The 17,808-nt window shown below is 35.8% G+C and overlaps 1 long non-coding RNA gene across 1 annotated transcript in view; it reads left to right on the forward strand.

Moving 5' to 3' along the window:
* The window catches only part of LOC144308973 (uncharacterized), a 99,314-nt gene extending 81,910 nt beyond the window's left edge, over window positions 1–17,404 (forward strand). The window contains exons 3-4 of the long non-coding RNA XR_013375140.1: window positions 15,832–15,909; window positions 16,307–17,404. This is a non-coding gene — a long non-coding RNA (uncharacterized LOC144308973). The remainder of the gene's footprint in view (window positions 1–15,831; window positions 15,910–16,306) is intronic.
* Window positions 17,405–17,808: the final 404 nt, after the last annotated feature.

Raw genomic sequence — 17,808 nt, forward strand, 5'->3', positions numbered from 1 at the left:
GGCCCCAGATTCTTGTTTGCTGGGAGATTTTTGGTTGTTAATTCATTTTCTTTCCTGGTTAGGGGTCTGTTCAGGTTTTGCATTTCTTCCTGTTTCAGTTTTGGTGGTTTATATGTTTCTAGAATTTCATCCATTTCTTCCAGATTGTCCAATTTTCTGACATACAATTGCTCATAAAATTCGCTTATATTTGTATTTCTTCAAAAAACTGTTGCTTGTGATGTATCCTCTTTCATTAATGATTTTATTAATTTGGGTGTTTTTTCTTTTCCTTTTGATAAGTTTGGCTAAGGGATATAAATCTTAATTTTTCCAAAGAACCAGTTCCTAAATTCATTTATCTGTTCCTCCATTTTTAAAAATTTCCCTATCATTTATTTCTTCTTTGATCTTAATTATTTTCCCTCTGCTATATTTAGGCTTTATTTGCTTTTCTTTTTCCAGTTCCTTTAGGTATCAGCTTAAGTTGTTAACTTTAGACTTTTCCTGCTTCTTGAGGAAGCCCTATATTGCTATATACTTCTCTCTTTGGACTGCTTTCGCTGCATCCCAAAGGTTTGGGGCTAACATGTTTTCATTTTCATTAGCTTCCTTGTATTTTTAAATTTCTTCTTTAATTTCCTGGTTAACTCAAATCATTCTTTTGTTGGGTCTTCTTTTGCCTCCCTGTATTTGCAGTCTTTCCAAATTTCTTCTTGTGATTGACTTCTTGTTTCATGTCATTGTGATCTGAAAATATGCATGTTTTGATTTCTGTCTTTTCGTACTGGTTGAGACCTGATTTCTGACCCAGTATGTGATCTACTCTGGAGAATGTTTTATGTGCACTCAAGAAGAATATGTATTCTGCTGCTTTACGATGAAATGTTCTGAATATATCTTTTAAGCCCATCTGATCCCATGTGTCATTCAATGCACATGTTTCCTCATTGATCTTCTGCTTCAATAATCTGTGCACTGCTATGACTGGTGTGTTAAAGTCTCCTACTATTTTTCTACTGTAATTAATGAGTTTCTTTAGGTTTCTTAATTGATTTACATGTTTAGTTGCTCCTGAGTTGGTGGCATAAATATTTACAATGGTAGATTTGAAGAATGTATTATGAGCAACTATATGCCAACAAATTGGGCAATCTGGAAGAAATGGATGCATTCCTGGAAACCTATAAATTACCAAAACTGAAACAGGAATAAATAGAAAACCCGAGTAGACCAATAACCATCAAGGAAATTGAAGCAGCCTACAATTGTTAGATCTTGTTGGAAAACATCTTAATGATGAAAAAGTGCCTTTCTTCATCTCTTATTAGAGTCTTTGGTTTAAAATCTAGTTTTTGTGATACAAGTATGGTCCTCCAGTTTTCTTTTGATGTCCATTAACATGATGGTAGATCATTCTCTACCCCCTCCCTTTCTATCTAGATGTGTCTTTATTTCTAAAATTAGTCTCTTGTGAGCAGCATATCAATAGGTATTTTAAAAATTCATTCTAATACTGTATGTCTTTTGATTGGAGCATTTAGTCCATGTACATTCAGAGTAATTACTGAATAATATGAATTTAGTGCCATTGTATTACCTGTAAAGTTGCTCTTCCTGTATACTGTCTCTTTTCCTTTCTAGTCTTTCTTGCTTTGGTCTCTCTTTCCCATTCAAAGGGTCCCCTTTAATATTTCTTTCAGAGCTGGTTTAGTGTTCAAGAAGTCCTTTAATTTTTGCTTTTCTTTGAAACTCTCTCTCCCTTTCTATTCTGAATGACAGTCTTGCTGGATAAAGTATTCTTGGCTGCATATTTTTCCCTTTTAGCATGTTGAATATATTATAACACTTTTGTCTGACCTGTCTAGTTTCTGTGCACAGGTCTGCTACTAGCTTTTTGTGTCTACCTTTGTAGGTTAAGGACTCCCTCCCCCACAGCTGCCTTCAGAATTCTCTCTTTATCTTTGTATTTTCCAAGTTTCACAATGATATGTCTTGGTATTGACCTGTTTCTGTTGATATTGAAGGGGCTTCTCTGTGCTTCCTGGACTTGAATTCCTGTTTCTGTTCACAGATTAGGGAAGTTCTCAGCTATAATTTATTCAAATAGACCTTCTGCCCTTTTTTCCCCATCTCTTTTTTTTCTTCCAGGATTCCTATGATACAGCTATTACTTTGCCTTATTGAATTGCTGAGTTCCCTAGGTCTATATTCATGATTTAATGTTTTTTCTTCCCTCTTCTTTCAGCTTCATTATTTTCTATAACTTTATCTTATGTATCATCTATTCATTCCTCTGCTTCTTTTATTCTCATTGTGATTACAGTCCTCTCATTCTTCATTTCAATCTGACTAGTTTTTACATGTATTATCTCTCCAGCCAGGGTTTCTCTGCTGTTTCCTTTGCTTCTTTCAAGCCCAGCTAGTATTCTTATGACTATTGTTTTAAATTCTTCTACAGATATGTTACTTATATCTGTTTTGAGCAAATCCCTGGCTATGATTTCTTTTTCACTTTCCTTTATAGGAGAATTACTCCATCTGTCATTATGTCTACATTTCTGTCTTTTGCATGTTATGAAACTTGTTTTCTCCTCCTGAGAGTTATAGTATATGAAGGGGTCCTACACTGTCCAGGGCCTGGTGCTTCAAGAATATTGATGGTGTATTCCATGTGCACTCTGCTGTTGTGTTTTGGCTGCTCTTCACACAGGTTAGTCCTCTTCAGAGTTCCTCCTTCCATGTAGTGGGGAGTGTTTTGACTTTTAACCAGATGTGCTTGGATTTGTTTGCTATGCTAAGTTTTATTTAGAGAAAGAAAGCCTGATCCAAGAAAAGAGAAAATAAAATGAACAAGAAAGTAAACAAACAAAGAAGTATAAGCCTAATCCCAAAGAAAAAGAAAGAGCAAAAGAGAAAGAGGGAAAAAAAGCCTGATCCTAAAATTGAAAATAGGAAATAAGTCAATAAATGAACATAAAACTACTATAAATCTTTTTAAAAGATTTTATTTATTTATTCATGAGAGACACACAGAGAAAGAGAGAGGCAGAGACACAGGGAGAGAGAGAAGCAGGCTCCATGCAGGGAGCCCAATTTGAAACTTGATCCCTGGTCTCCAGGATCACGCCCTGGGCTGAAGGCAGCGCTAAACCGCTGAGCCACCCGGACTGCCCTATAAATCTGATACAAAAAAAAAAAAAAAAAAAACTAAAAACGATTTGAAAATTAAAAGTAAAATAAGGATGCCTGGGTAGCTCAGTGGTTGAGTGTCTGCCTTCGGCTCAGGGCATGATCCTGGGGTCCTGGGATTGAATCCTGCATAGGGCTCCCAGAGGGAGCCTGCTTCTCCCTCTTCCTGTCTCTGCCTCTTTCTCTGTGTGTGTCTCTCATGAAAGAAATGAAATCTTTAAAAATAAGTAAATAAAACGAACAAGGGGTAGTGGAAAGGGAGGTGGGCGGGGTTTGGGGTGACTGGGTGATGGGCACTGAGGGGGGCACTTGACGGGATGAGCACTGGGTGTTATGCTATATCTTGGCAAATTGAACTCCAGTAAAAAAAAAATTAAAAATTAAAAAAAATTAAAAAAAAGTTTAAAGAAATTCTTATTTATTAAATAAAGAGTTTTAACAAAATTAAAAGATAAAATAAAATAAATCTAAAACGGTTTTTTTTTTTTTAAGAAAAAAAGAAAGAAAGAAAGAAAAGAGAAGCCTGGTCTTATTTCCACCAGAACTAATGCTGGTGCTTTGAAGCACTCTATGATCAGTAGTCTTTTTTTTTTATTTTTAAACCTATTTTTCTAAAAGATTTATTTATTTATGCATTCAGAGAGAGCGAAGAGAGAGGCAGAGACACAGGCAGAGGGAGAAGCAGGCTCCCCGCAGGAAGCCCGATGTGGGACTGGATTCCGGGTCTCCAGGATCACACCCCGGGCTGCAGGCGGCGCTAAACCGCTGCGCCACCGGGGCTGCCCTTAAACCTATTTTTTTTAAAGATTTTATTTATTTATTTATGAGAGACACGGGGGAGGGCGGGGCAGAGACACAGGCAGAGGGAGAAGCAAGCTCCATGCAGAGAGCCCCACGAGGGCCTTGATTCCGGGTCTCCAGAATTACACCCTGGGCTGAAGGCAGCGCCAAACCCCTGAGCCACCTGGGCTGCCCTATGATCAGTAGTCTTGATGCATGCAAAGCCTTTGTGTTGGTTTTCTGAGGCTGGCTCACAGTCAGACTTGCCCTAACAAAGAATTCCCTTCCAGGTGCAGTTGGGCAGGGTTTGGTGTGTATAACTCTAGCCTCCCCTGCTGTGTTTCTCTCTGAAGTCTGACTGTGTTGGGGGGTGTAAGGAACAATGGAAGATGGCATCACTCCACCCTCTCATCTCCAGGGAGGGGAGCTCATGGCATCAGCTCTTCAAGAGAACCTCACAGAAAAGTTAACAATATTTTCCCCTGGGTCGCAGTCTTTCATCAGATTCCTGCCCTCAACCTGTCTGTGCTGAGCCTTCAGTACACCCTATGCCACAGTTCTCCTGTGTTTGATCTCTGGCTGGCAATATGGATTCAAAACAACAAATTTCAAAGTACCTGGCAGCACAAGGACCTGCCCCCCTTACCCTGGAGGGGAGCCTCACAGTACTGCATTAGGCATTTTTCTGTTCCGGAAAACCAGTTGCATGCCTGCGCAAGTGCCTGGAGTCTACAGCGAAACACAGCAAAAAGCTGCTACTAGTTTATCTGTCCCCCTGCTCACTCCTCTATCCCCTGCTGTTGAATGGCCTCTCAATACAGCCTGGTGGTTTTTTTGTCCTTGCAGAGACAAAATATGCTCTTGCAAATGCTCTTCAGGAAAGGGAATGTTGTCTTCTCTTGCAACCCAGGAGATCCCCACATGAAAGCACTGTGGTGAACCCTATGCACTGCTGTCTGTCCCACTCTCTCCCTCTATCCCTGACTTTGCTCTGTGAAAAGGGTTCCCACCCTTCTGCAGCACTCCTGCTTCTATATCTCCCAATACCTGTCTCCAAACCTCATATCTGCCAAATTCTTTCCCTCTAATTGTGCAGATTGTTCTGTTAATCCTCAGATCAATTTCCTAGTTGTTCAAAATTATTTGATATTTGGACACCTGAGTGGCTCAGTGGTTGAGCACCTGCCATTGGCTCAGGTCATGGTCACAGTGCCCTGGGATTGAGTCCTATATCAGGCTTCCTGCAGGGATCCTGCTTCTCCCTCTACCTCTGCCTCTCTCTGTGTGTCTCTAGTGAATAAATAAATAAAATTTAAACAATGATTTGATATTGATGTAGCTGTATCCGAAGGATAAGGCAAACCCAGGGTCACCTTACTACTCCACCATCTTGACTCCTCCTCCTTTATGCAATTTTTAAATGACAGCCAATTATTCCACTTAAGAGAAAGATAGTAAATAAAATATGGGATGTGTTAACAAAATAAAAGGTCTTATCTCTCTGTGTGTACATGTAAAGATAGGACGTAATTATAGTAGGCATGATGAAGCAAATACAGCATCCATAGAGGAGTAGGGATGACAGAAACACATAAAATAAATAGGTATGGAGAGATATTCAGTAAGCTAGTGGGAATAGTCCTTTGGGCAGTTAATTGTGACCTTAAGTGCAGAGAAAGTCTTTTTCAAAAAGTAGTACATTATTCAAATGAGGTAAATAAACCAAAAATGTTCCCTGATAAATGAACACTGAAATAGATGCAACAAACAAAAGAAATAAACAAATTTATGAATTGTATGTATGTAGGCTGGCAGATTAAGATAAAATATAAGGAAATATCCCCTAAATTAACTGGAACACTTACCTCAATGCTTTTCCCTTGAAATTATTTTTCCTCACTATTAACATGTATCCTCCTACTCAAAATGGATTTTATTGTATATGCATACGTACATATCTTAAGTGCAATTCAGTACATATGCATGTACTTTCTTTTACTAAGAAAGGGACATAGGAGTAATCTTAACGTTTTATTCTCTCATTAATTCATTAAGTTTCCTAGTGACTCAGTTAAATGTAGGCTATAAGAATGAACTTGCATTTTACAAAATATTGCAACAAAACTTTGGTTTCAAAATAATTATGTAGGAGCCAAGCCCATGACACTGCTTTTACTCTTACCACCATAAGTTAAGTACTATATTTACTATGCTACTTGGGTGAATTACCTGGTCAAATTTCTGAATATTAAACAAACCATAGATTACTGGGATATACCTTATTTCCTAATATATAATCTCACCATTTTAGATTGTTAGATTTGATTTGATAATATTTTAAAAGGGATTTTTGTTTTCATGAGGGATAGTGCCTGTAGGTCTTTTGATTCCTTTTTTTCTTTTATAATATATTTCCTGTTTTTTAGTGTCAAAATAATGCTGGTTCCTTAAATGAGTTGCAAAGCATTCCTCACTCATATTTCTTGAAAAAGTTTATGTAGGATTATTACTATTTATTTATTTATTTATTTATTAAATTATTACCCTTTTTTATTAAAACATTTGTTAACATTTACCTCAATACCATATGGGCTTTATGTTTTCCTTGTGGGAAGATTTGTAACAAAAATGTTAATTTCTATAATAGTTACAAAACTATTCAGATTGTGTATTATCTTCTCGATAGAGCTTTGACAGCTTGTGTCTTTCAAAGAATTTGTATATTTCTTCTAAATTGTCCAATTTGTTGGAAAAAAGTTGTGTATAATTATTCTAATTATTTTTTACTGTCTGTAGGATCTGAGGAAATGGATGCTCTTTTGTTCCTGATACTGATGATTTTTTGTTCCCTATATTTTTCTTGATAGGTCCACCTAAGGGTATATCAATTTTATTAGTGATTTCAAGGAACAAGTTTTGGGCTTGTTCATTTTCTTTATTGTTTGTTTACCAGTTTGTTGAGCTTTATTTCTTTCTTATTTCCTTCTACATGCTTCAGGTGTAATTTGCACTTATTTTATTAGCTTCTTAGAGTAGTATCTTTAAGATCATTAAGTGTAGTCCTCTCTTCTTTTCTAATACAATAATTTAAAGTTACGCCATTTCCTCTGAGTACAGTTTTAGTTAGTTGAATTTTCTTAACTTTGATATATTGTATTTTTACTACAATTCAGTTTAAAATACTTGCTGATTTACTTTTTTAAATTTCCACTTATTTTCTCCATATTGTGATTTTTCTACATCTCTTAATGCTATTTATATTTTAATTCCATTAACATCAGCAAAAATATTCTATGTGCTTTCATTATTTTAATTATATTAATATTTGCTATGGTCCCAAATGGGGAAGATGGTGGCAGTATAGTAGGACCTTAGGCTCAACTACTTCCATGAACACAACTAGATAACTATCTAATTGTTCTAAATATCTCAAAAATCAACCTGAACTCTGATAGTACAAACACCAAAACTAAAGGGAGAGAATAGACCACATCAAAAAAGGTAGGAAATACAGAGATATGGTTTAGGGGAGAAACACATCACAGATGCTGTGGAGGTGAGGGAGCTCTGGTCACAGAAAAAGGCAAGCAAGAGTACAGCAAACAGTGGAATGCATAAAGAGAATATTTCCCCCAAAGCCATTGGCTGGGAAAATAAGAGGGACTGATTTTTGTGAGTGCTTCCAAGAGTGGGCGGCTTACTTCCTGATGTTTTAAATGTAAGTAGTCTTGGCTGGGATAAAGCCCTGAGGCCACTGCCCTGCTCCTGACGGGAAGGCAGGCAAACAACCCAGAGGCATACAGTATGGAAATAGTGATCTGAAAAATGTCTAGGATAAACAGGGAGATTATTCATTCTTCTCGGATTGTTTCCATGAGAAGTAGCATTCATTGACAAAGGAGCCAGCCTGATCCATTTCCCTCCCCTCGCCCCCCGCACATAAACAGAGAACCACCTGCTGGAAACAGCACAGCACTCACACAGCCTACCGAACTTACTTACACTAAGTCCCACAAACTTGCATGCTGGTGGGATTGCCCTTCTCAGTCATGCTTGCCTCAGTCCCAGTGCAACAGATTCCTTCCCTAGAAGACCAACATATACCCATGCCCACACAATATCTCCCAATCAGAGTCTGGCAGGGCTTTCAGTTCCAGTGGAAATAGTACCAGGTAACACACAAGAGCACACCTAGTTAAAACTCCCACATCGTGGCCAAGGACCAAACATTGCCCACTGCAGGCAAGGAGAGTCTCTACACACAACTGACTTGGGAGATAGAGCAGCACAAGCACAATAGTAGAGTTCATGCAGCATATGCCAGAGACACTCCCTGAAGCACCAAGCCCTGGACATTATAAGACCTCTTCTTCATAAAACCATTATTCTCAGGAGCAAGAAGAGTAACTGGCTTTTCTAACACAGAGAAGGCAGAGAATTAGACAAAATGCTAAGACAGAAGAATCTATATTAAATGAAAGAATAAGATAAGTTCATGGCCAGAGACCTGAGCAAAACAGATTTAAGTAACACACCTGATGGAGAATTTAAATTTGAATCATAAAGATACTCACTGGGCTTGAGAAAATAATGGAAAACATCAGGGAGACCCGTACTGTAGACATTAAAGAGTTAAAAAAGTCAGAAATGAAAAATGCAAAAAATAAAAAAAGAACAAAGAACTAAATGAAGAATACAATAAATGAGATCAGAATCAGGCTTCATGAACTGAGCAGAAGGCAGAACGAAGTAGAGGAATGAATAAGTGAAAACAAAATAATGGGGAAAATGAAGCTAAATAAAAGAGAATAATTACAGAATATGAGAATATAATTAGGGAAATCAATGACTCCATCAAATGTAATAAAAAATCATACAGGAATCACAGAAATAAGAAGAGAGAAAAAAGGGAGGCAGAAAATGTATTTGAGGAAATTATAGCTGAAAACGTCCCAAATCTGGAGAAGAAAACAGACATCCAGATCCAGAAGGCACAGAAAACTCCCATGAAAACCAACAAAAGCAGTTCAACAAGAAGACATACTGTAATTAAATTTCCAAAATATAGTGATGAAGAAAAAAATCTTAAAAACAGCAAGACAAAATAAGTCCTTAACTTACAAGGTAAGAACCATAAGGCTGCCTGAAGTTTTCTCAACAGAAACTTGGCAAGCCAGAAGTGAGAATGATATATTCAAAGTGCTGAATGGGAAAAATCTGCAACCAAGAATACTCTATCCAGCAGGGCTTTCACTCAGAATATAAGGAAAGAAAAAGAGACTCCCAGACAAACAAAAACTAAAGGAGTTCATGACCACAAAAGCAACCTGCAAGGAATATTAAAGGGTACACTTTGAGTGGGAAAGAAAGACAGAAAGATACAAGGACTAGAAAGGAAAAGAGAAAATCTCCAGAAACAACAACAAATCAAGTAATAAAATGCTAATAAAGGCATGTTTATCAATGATTACTTTGAAAATGGACTAAACACTGCAGTCAAAAGACATAGGGTGCCACAACAAATTAAAAAAAAAAAACTGAGTCTTCTATATGCTGCCTATAAGAGACTCATTTTACTTCTAAAGACATGTACCAACTGAAAGTGAGAAGATGGAGAAACATCACACAGATTGATTCAAAACAAAGCTTGAGTATAAATATTATGTCAAACAAACCAGACTTTAAAGCAAAGACTGTAATATGAGAAAAAGAAGGGCATCATATCATAATAAAGGGGACAGTTCAACAAAAGGATTTAATAATATAAATAATTATGCACCCAAATTGGGAGCACCAAAACATATAAAACAATTAATAACAACATAAAAGAACTCATTTATAACAATGCAATAATAGTAGAGTATTTCAAGACCCCACTTATATCAATAGGCATATTATCTAAACAGAAAGTCAACAAGGAAACAATGGCTTTGAATGAGACACTGGACAAGATGGACTTGATAGATATATTCAGAACATTTCATTCTAAAGTAGCAGAATACACATTCTTTTTCTAAATAACATGGATCATTCTCTAGAAGAGATCACATAATAGGTCACAAAACAGGGCTCAACAAATACAAAAGAATGAAAATCATACCGTGCATATTTTCTGACAAAATAAAGGAGTAAACCAAAGAAAAAAATCTAGAAAGACTACAATTACATGGAAATTAAGTAACATGCTACAGAACAATGAATGGGTCAACCAGGAAATCAAAGACAAAAATTAAAAAAAATACATGGAGACAAATGAAAATTAAAACACAATGATCCAAAACCTTTGGGATATGACAAATGAGGGAAGTATATTGCAATACAGGCCTAACTCAAGAGGCAAGAAAATCTCAAAATGACTACCTAACATTGCACCCAAAGGAATTAGAAAAAGAGCAACAAACAAAGCTTAAATCCAACAGAATGAAGGAAATAATAAAGATTAGAGCAGAAATAAATTATATAGAAAATAAAAAGAAAAATAGATCACTGAAACCAGGAGCTGGTTCTTTGAAAAAAAAATAATGAAAACTGATAAATCTCTGGCCAAACTTAGCGAAAGAAAAAATAAAGGACCCAAATAAATGAAATCACAAATGAGAGAGGAGAAATAACAACCAACACTATAGAAATACAAACAGTTCTAAGAGAATATATGAATACTATAGGCCAAGAGATTGGATCACCCAGGAGAAATGGATAAATTCCTAGAAACATATAAACTACCAAAACTGAAACAGAAAGAAATAGAAGATTTGAACAGACCAATAACCAGCAAAAAAATTGAATTAGTTATTAAAAAATTCCCATTAAAAATATTCCAGTGGCAGATGGCTGGGCTGCAAGTGTGTTACAATATTTGCAAATCACTCAATGTGATACACTTCATTAATAAAAGAAAGTTTAAGAAGCATATGATCCTTTCAATAGATTCAGAAAAATCATTTGACAAAGTACAACATCCATCCATGATGATGACTCTCAACAATGTAGGGATAGAGGGAAAAAATCTCAACATAATAAAGGCCATATACTAAAAATCCACAGCTCATATAATCCTCCATGGGGGAAAAATGAGAGCTTCTCCCCTATGGTCAGGAACAAGACAGAGATGTCCACTTTCACCACTGTTATTTAACATAGTAGTCACTTAACATAGTCCTAGCCACAGCAATGACAAAACAAAAAGAAATAAAAGTCATACAAATTAAGCAAAGAAGAAGTAAAACTTTCACTGTTTTCAGATAACATGATACTCTATACAGAAAACCTGAAAGATTCCACCAAAATTTTGTAGAACTGATAAAGGAATTCAGTAATGTCACAGGATATAAAATCAACATACAAAAGTTAGTTCAATTTCTTTACACCAATAATGAAGCAGAGGAAAGAGAAATTAAGAAATCAATCTCTATAATTGCAGTCAAAACAATAAAATATTTAGGAATAAACCTGACCAAAGAGGTGAAAAGCCTGTACTCTGAAAGCTATAAAACACTGATGAAAGAAATTGAAGATGACACACAGAAATGGAAAGACATCACATGCTCATGGATTAGAGCATGGATTGGACATTGTAAAAATTTCTATACATTATGTACCAAATCATAATGTACCTAGAAATAAATCTAACCAAATATGTGAAAGGCCAATACTCTGAAAACTATAAAACATTGATGAAAGAAATTGAAGAAGACAAAGAAATGGAAAAGATATTCCATGCTAATGGATTAGAAAAACAAATATTGCTAAAATGTCTATGCAACCCAAAGCAATCTACATATTTAATGAACTATCAAAATACCACCATCATTTTTCACAGACATAGAACAAACAATTCTAAAATTTGTATGGAACCACAAGAGACCCTGAATAACCAAAGCAATCTTGAAAATAAAGTCAAAGCTGGAGGTATCACAATTCTGGGCTTCAAGTTATACTACAAAACTTTAGTATCAGAACAGTATGGTTTTGGCACAAAAACAAACATATATCAATGGAACATAACAGAAACCCTAGAATGGAACCAACAACTACATGGTCAATTAATGCTTGAAATACCAGAAAAGAATGTCCAATATGGGGGTGGGGGACCATCTTTTCAACAAATAGTGTTGGGAAAACTGGAAAACAACATGCAAAAGAATGAAACTGGACCATTTTCCCACAACATACAAAAAAATATATTCCAAATGTATTAAAAACATAAATGTGAGACCTGAAAGAAATAAAATCCTAGACAAGAACACAGGCAGGAATCTCTTTGATATTGGTTTTGGCAACTTCTTTCTAGATATGTCTTTTGAGACAAGGGAAAGCGAAGCAAAATTAAACTATTAGTACTTCATTAAAATAAAAAGCTTCTGCATATCAAAGGAAACAATCAACAAAACTAAAAGGTAACATGCAGAATGGGAGAAGACATTTGCAAATGATATATCTGATAATGGATTGGCATCCAAAATATATTGAAAAACTTATACAACTCAACAACCATAAAACAAATTATCAAATTCCAGACGGGTAGAAGACATGAATAGACATTTTTCCGAAGAAGATATACAAATGGCCAACAGGCACATGACAGCATGCTCACTCTCACTGATCATCAGGGAAATGCGAATCAATACTATAATGCGATATCATCTCACCCTTGCCAGAATGCCCAAATCAACAACACAAGAAACACCAACACAAGCATGGATACGGAGAAAGGGTAACACTCTTACACTGTTGGTAGGAATGGAAACTGTTGCAGCCACTCTGGAAAACAGTATGGAGATTCCTTAAGGTGTTAAAAAATAGAACTACCCTATGATCCAGCAAGTTCACTACTTGTTATTTACACAAAGAATATAAAAATAATACTTCAAAGGGGTACATGCACCTCAGTGTTTATAGTAGCATTATCTACAATAGCCAAGTTATGGAAACAGCCCAAGTATCTATCCACTGATGAATTGATAAAAAAGACATTTTATATATAATATATATAATGATATATATGATAAGTATATATATTATGATATATATGATAAATATATATTTATATATATTATATATATAGGAATATTACCATTAAAAAAGAATGAAATCTTGCCATTTGCAGTGATGTTGATGGGGTTAGTATTATGCTAAATGAAATAAGTCAATCATAGAAGGACAAATGCCATATGATTTCACCCATGTGTGGAATTTAAACTACAAAACCAATCAGCAAAGAGGGAAAAAGAGAGAGAGTGAGAGGCAAACCAAGAAACAGACTGTTAACTATAGAGAACTGATGGTTACCAGAAGACATGTGGGTGGGATTATTGTTTTATGTTATGGGGAATAGGGATGGCACTTGTGTTGAGCACCAACCGAGTGATGTATGGAACTGCTGAATCACTGTATTGTACAGAGGAAACTAATATTACACTATGTGTGAACTACCTGGAATTTAAATAAAAACATTTTTAAAAAGAGAAATAACTATCAACTAAATACTGGATAACACTATAATAATATTATGTACAGAAAATCTACTTATCAGTGTACCTAATATTTAAATACAAATTTCCAAAGTGTAAACTTTTGTAAATGTATAATTAGTCTCTGAAATCCTATAAGCAACTATTTAGTTCAGGAATTAGTAGATGTAATTACTTCATGCCTATGCACCAGGACTGGGGGAAGAACACCTAAGATGATTATTTCTATCAGGTGATGATATTAAAAGATTTCGGTATTTTAATAATTGAAAGCTAACTGCAGGGTTTACTATATTAGTTTAAGAGAATGAATTAATGACCTCCTATCTTCTATATACTCTATTCATGAGTTGAGAAGAATATAAAAGCACCTAAGGGCACCTGGGTGGCTCAGGGGTTGAGCATCTGCCTTTGGCTCAGCTCATGATCCTGGGATTTGGGGATAGAGTCCCTCATCAGGCTCCCAAGAGGAAGCCTGCTTCTCCCTCTGCCTATGTCTCTGCTTTTCTCTCTGTGTCTCTTATGAATAAATAACCTTTAAAAAATAAAATAAAAACATCCTAAAAGCATACTTTGAATTTTGGTTAAGGATTTTCATGAAACCCTATTATGTCCTTAATTATCTCAACATTTGGTTATTATCAGGCTGAGTTAATGCATCATGCTGAAGGCATTTCACACTTATTAGTCTTGATAAATTGTATATAAATCATCATAATGAACAGCTTCTACTCTTTCATAAATAATATGTAACTATTGCTCTCCAAAATAAGTTGGAGGTTAATTATATCACTACTTACTAATTTCATTTAAACTTTCAGTACTGAATTTAAGATAAAACACCCTCTCTATTTTGAGTATAACAGAACAGTTAATAGCATAGAAAATTTTCTTCTAGGAAATGGCAAGAGTGCTTTGCACTCAAAAGTGAACCTTTTTTCCAAAGAGGGGAGCTAACTACCTTAACTCTTCATACTATGATACAAATAATTCAGATGTTTTTCCTGACCTACAAAATTAGTATGATTGTATTTATGCATTCTAAATACTATCATTATTTTGGAAGGAAACAGTCTAAGTCTTAAATGAAACACTCGAATTATACCTACCAGCATTAAAAGCTACCTTACTTTTCATGAACATGGCTTAAATTATAGTTTTTTTCCCCCTTTGGAAATGAAATGCTCGATTTTAACTAAGATAATCTGTATATAAGAAGACTAATTTGTATCCTTGTGACAATTTTAATTATTCTCTTGTTAGCACATATTCATAATCATGGAAAGCCTACCCAGTTTTCTTTGTATTAGAATCATACAAAATTATGCCTTATTCCCTTATTACATCAATTGTTACTATTTTCAGGAAAATGACAAGGGTCCCTGGGTGGCTTAGTTGGTTAAGCACACAGCTCTTGGTTTAAGCTCAGGTCATGATCTCATGGGTCCTGGAGTCAAGCCCATGAGGCTCTACATACAGGAGGGAGCATGCTTGAAAATTCTCTTCTTTTGACCCTCTCTCTACTCACTCTGTCTCTCTAAATTAAATTTTAAAAATCTTTTAAAATAAAAATTGACAAAATTTAAAGATATAATGGATATGAATGGAAAAATATGTTGTATTGTATGTAACTGAACTTATTTAAATGATTTTGATGCAAATATCTTGACTTCTTCACAAACATTAATAAAAACCTCACTTCCATTTCAATTGGATTGTGGTAAAAATTTGTATCACCAGTATATCATAAATGCTGCATGAGATTCAGTGCATGTTGAATTGAATGCCATTACACAGCTCAAGGATAAGCTTGCCATTTTTTAGTAGACCCTAGCCAGGGAGAAAAAACTGAATAATAACTCTTTGTTGGTATTGTTTTATTTTATTATGGATTGTTCAATAAATGCCAGGACAATTCTCTTACTCCAATCCAATTCCCTTAAATGGAAAGGTTGTTTTTTCCCCCTTTTTTGTAAAAGAAGATACCTTGAAAAGAGAAATAGTTAAGAGTTTCTAGAAAAAGAAAGACTAGACAGAGCTTTGGAGACCTAAGTCATTTTAAGCCCCCAGCTATTTTCAGTGATCTATGCCTATCAGCTCTACTTTCCTTAGCACACATTACAAAGAAAGGCAAAAACCTCAGTAATTAAAGATTTCAAGGGAACAAAGGGAATGCAAAAACTAAGTCTCTACCAGGCCAAGAAACAACCTAACCATGCCAAAGAGGATAAATCAATGGTAAAATTCACAGTGCTGTTTCAAAAGTAAAGGTTGACCTAGTGCACATTCTTGAGTTACTTTTGCAAGATTTAAACCACGTTCCATAAGGGTTAATGAGGTCAAAACTAGCAGAAAATGTAAAACTTGTTTTTCAGAGAACTGTTTCTATTCAGTTATTGTTTCTTTTCAGATCCCACTAATAAATACATGGCTTTCTCTCCATAAGTCTCGACTCAGAACAACTAATATGGTTTTAGCCCATGAACAAGTAAGTCTCCGCATTTCCTACCTGACGTAAGGAGCTCAAGACCCCATCTAATTTTTTTTCTTAGTTGTCACTTTATTTAGTTTTTCTTTTTCTTTTTTTTAATAATTTTTTATTGGTATTCAATTTGTCAACAAACAGAATAACACCCAGTGCTCATCCCGTCAAGTGCCCCCCTCAGTGCCCATCACCCAGTCACCCCCACCTCTGCCCCCTCCCCTTCCACCACCCCTAGTTTGTTTCCCAGAGTTAGGAGTCTTTCATGTTCTGTCTCCCTTTCTGATATTTCCCACTTATTTTTTCTCCTTTCCCCTTTATTCCCTTTCACTATTTTTTATATTCTCCAAATGAATGAGACCATATAATGTTTGTCTTTCTCCGATTGACTTATTTCACTCAGCACAGGCAACACCCTTTTTGAACTCAGCCACAGGAACTTCTTGCAAGATACATTCACGAAGGCAAAAGAAACAAAAGCAAAAGTGAACTATTGGGACTTCATCAAGATAAGAAGCTTTTGCACAGCAAAGGATACAGTCAACAAAACTAAAAGACAACATACAGAATGGGAAAAGATATTTGCAAATGACATATAAGATAAAGGGCTAGTATCTACAATCTATAAATAACTTAGTAAATTCAACAGCAAAGAAACAAACAATCCAATCATGAAATGGGCAAAAGACATGAACAGAAATCTCACCGAGGAAGACATAGACATGGCCAACATGCACATGAGAAAATGCTCCGCATCACTGGCCATCAGGGAAATACAAATCAAAACCACAATGAGATACCACCTCACACCAGTGAGAATGGGGAAAATTACCAAGGTAGGAAACCACAAATGTGGAGAAAGGGGAACCCTCTTGCACTGTTGGTGGGAATGTGAACTGGTGGAGCCACTCTGGAGAACAGTGTGGAGGTTCCTCAGAGAGTTAAAAATAGACCTGCCCTAAGATCCAGCAATTGCACTGGGATTTACCCCACAGATACAGATGCAATGAAACGCCGGGACACCTGCACCCCGATGTTTCTAGCAGCAATGTCCACAATAGCCAAACTGTGGAAGGAGCCTCGGTGTCCATCAAAAGATGAATGGATAAAGAAGGTGTGGTATATGTATACAATGGAATATTACTCAGCCATTAGAAACGACAAAGACCCCATCTAATTTATACTGACTCTTGGAGTTTGTCCATAGCCCCTTCCTTCGGTCTGGCCGTTACTGATTGCTTCATTATAATTTTAAAATCTCTGCTGTAAGAGGAGCACAAGCTTTATTAACATAAAATACACATACAGGCATGTTTTCTAAGTAGGCCTGTGCAACTTATGTTCACCTTTCCCTGCAATGACAAAGCTCCACTTTCTGAATATTTGTCCTAAATCTAAAATAATAAGAATCTGCTTACCCCTGCTTGGAGAGTCGTGGCTTTGGAAATTGTACCCCATGATCTCCTTATTTGCTGTAAATAAAGTTTGTTTTGTGTGACAACTCCACCTGGTATAGTCTCTATCTATAACTCACCAACTACCAAACTCATGTTAGCTTGGCAACAATCTTAAAGATCATGTAGTCCTATTGAAGAATAAGAAACCAAGGGAAAAGAATCTAAGTGAAGTGCCCAAAGCCACAGAACTAGTTAGCAAGAGAGGCAAGCCTATAATTCAATTCTTCTTCCTCCCAATCACTTGTTTGTTTTTAATTACTCTTTGCTCTTGTGAGGTAAAGAGCAAAACCTGCAATGTGCTGTGTTCTCCATTCAAAAGCATTAGATTCACATCTGAAAAGATAGAATGATTTTTAGGACTCATATTAGTATACAATGTTACAGAAGTGCATCAAAGTTTGTGTTATGATTCTTCTCATAAATAAGACTCAGTCTTTTAATTCCTTTA

The sequence above is a fragment of the Canis aureus genome, chromosome X (genome assembly GCF_053574225.1).
Source record: "Canis aureus isolate CA01 chromosome X, VMU_Caureus_v.1.0, whole genome shotgun sequence".
NCBI classification, from domain to species: Eukaryota; Metazoa; Chordata; class Mammalia; order Carnivora; family Canidae; genus Canis; species Canis aureus.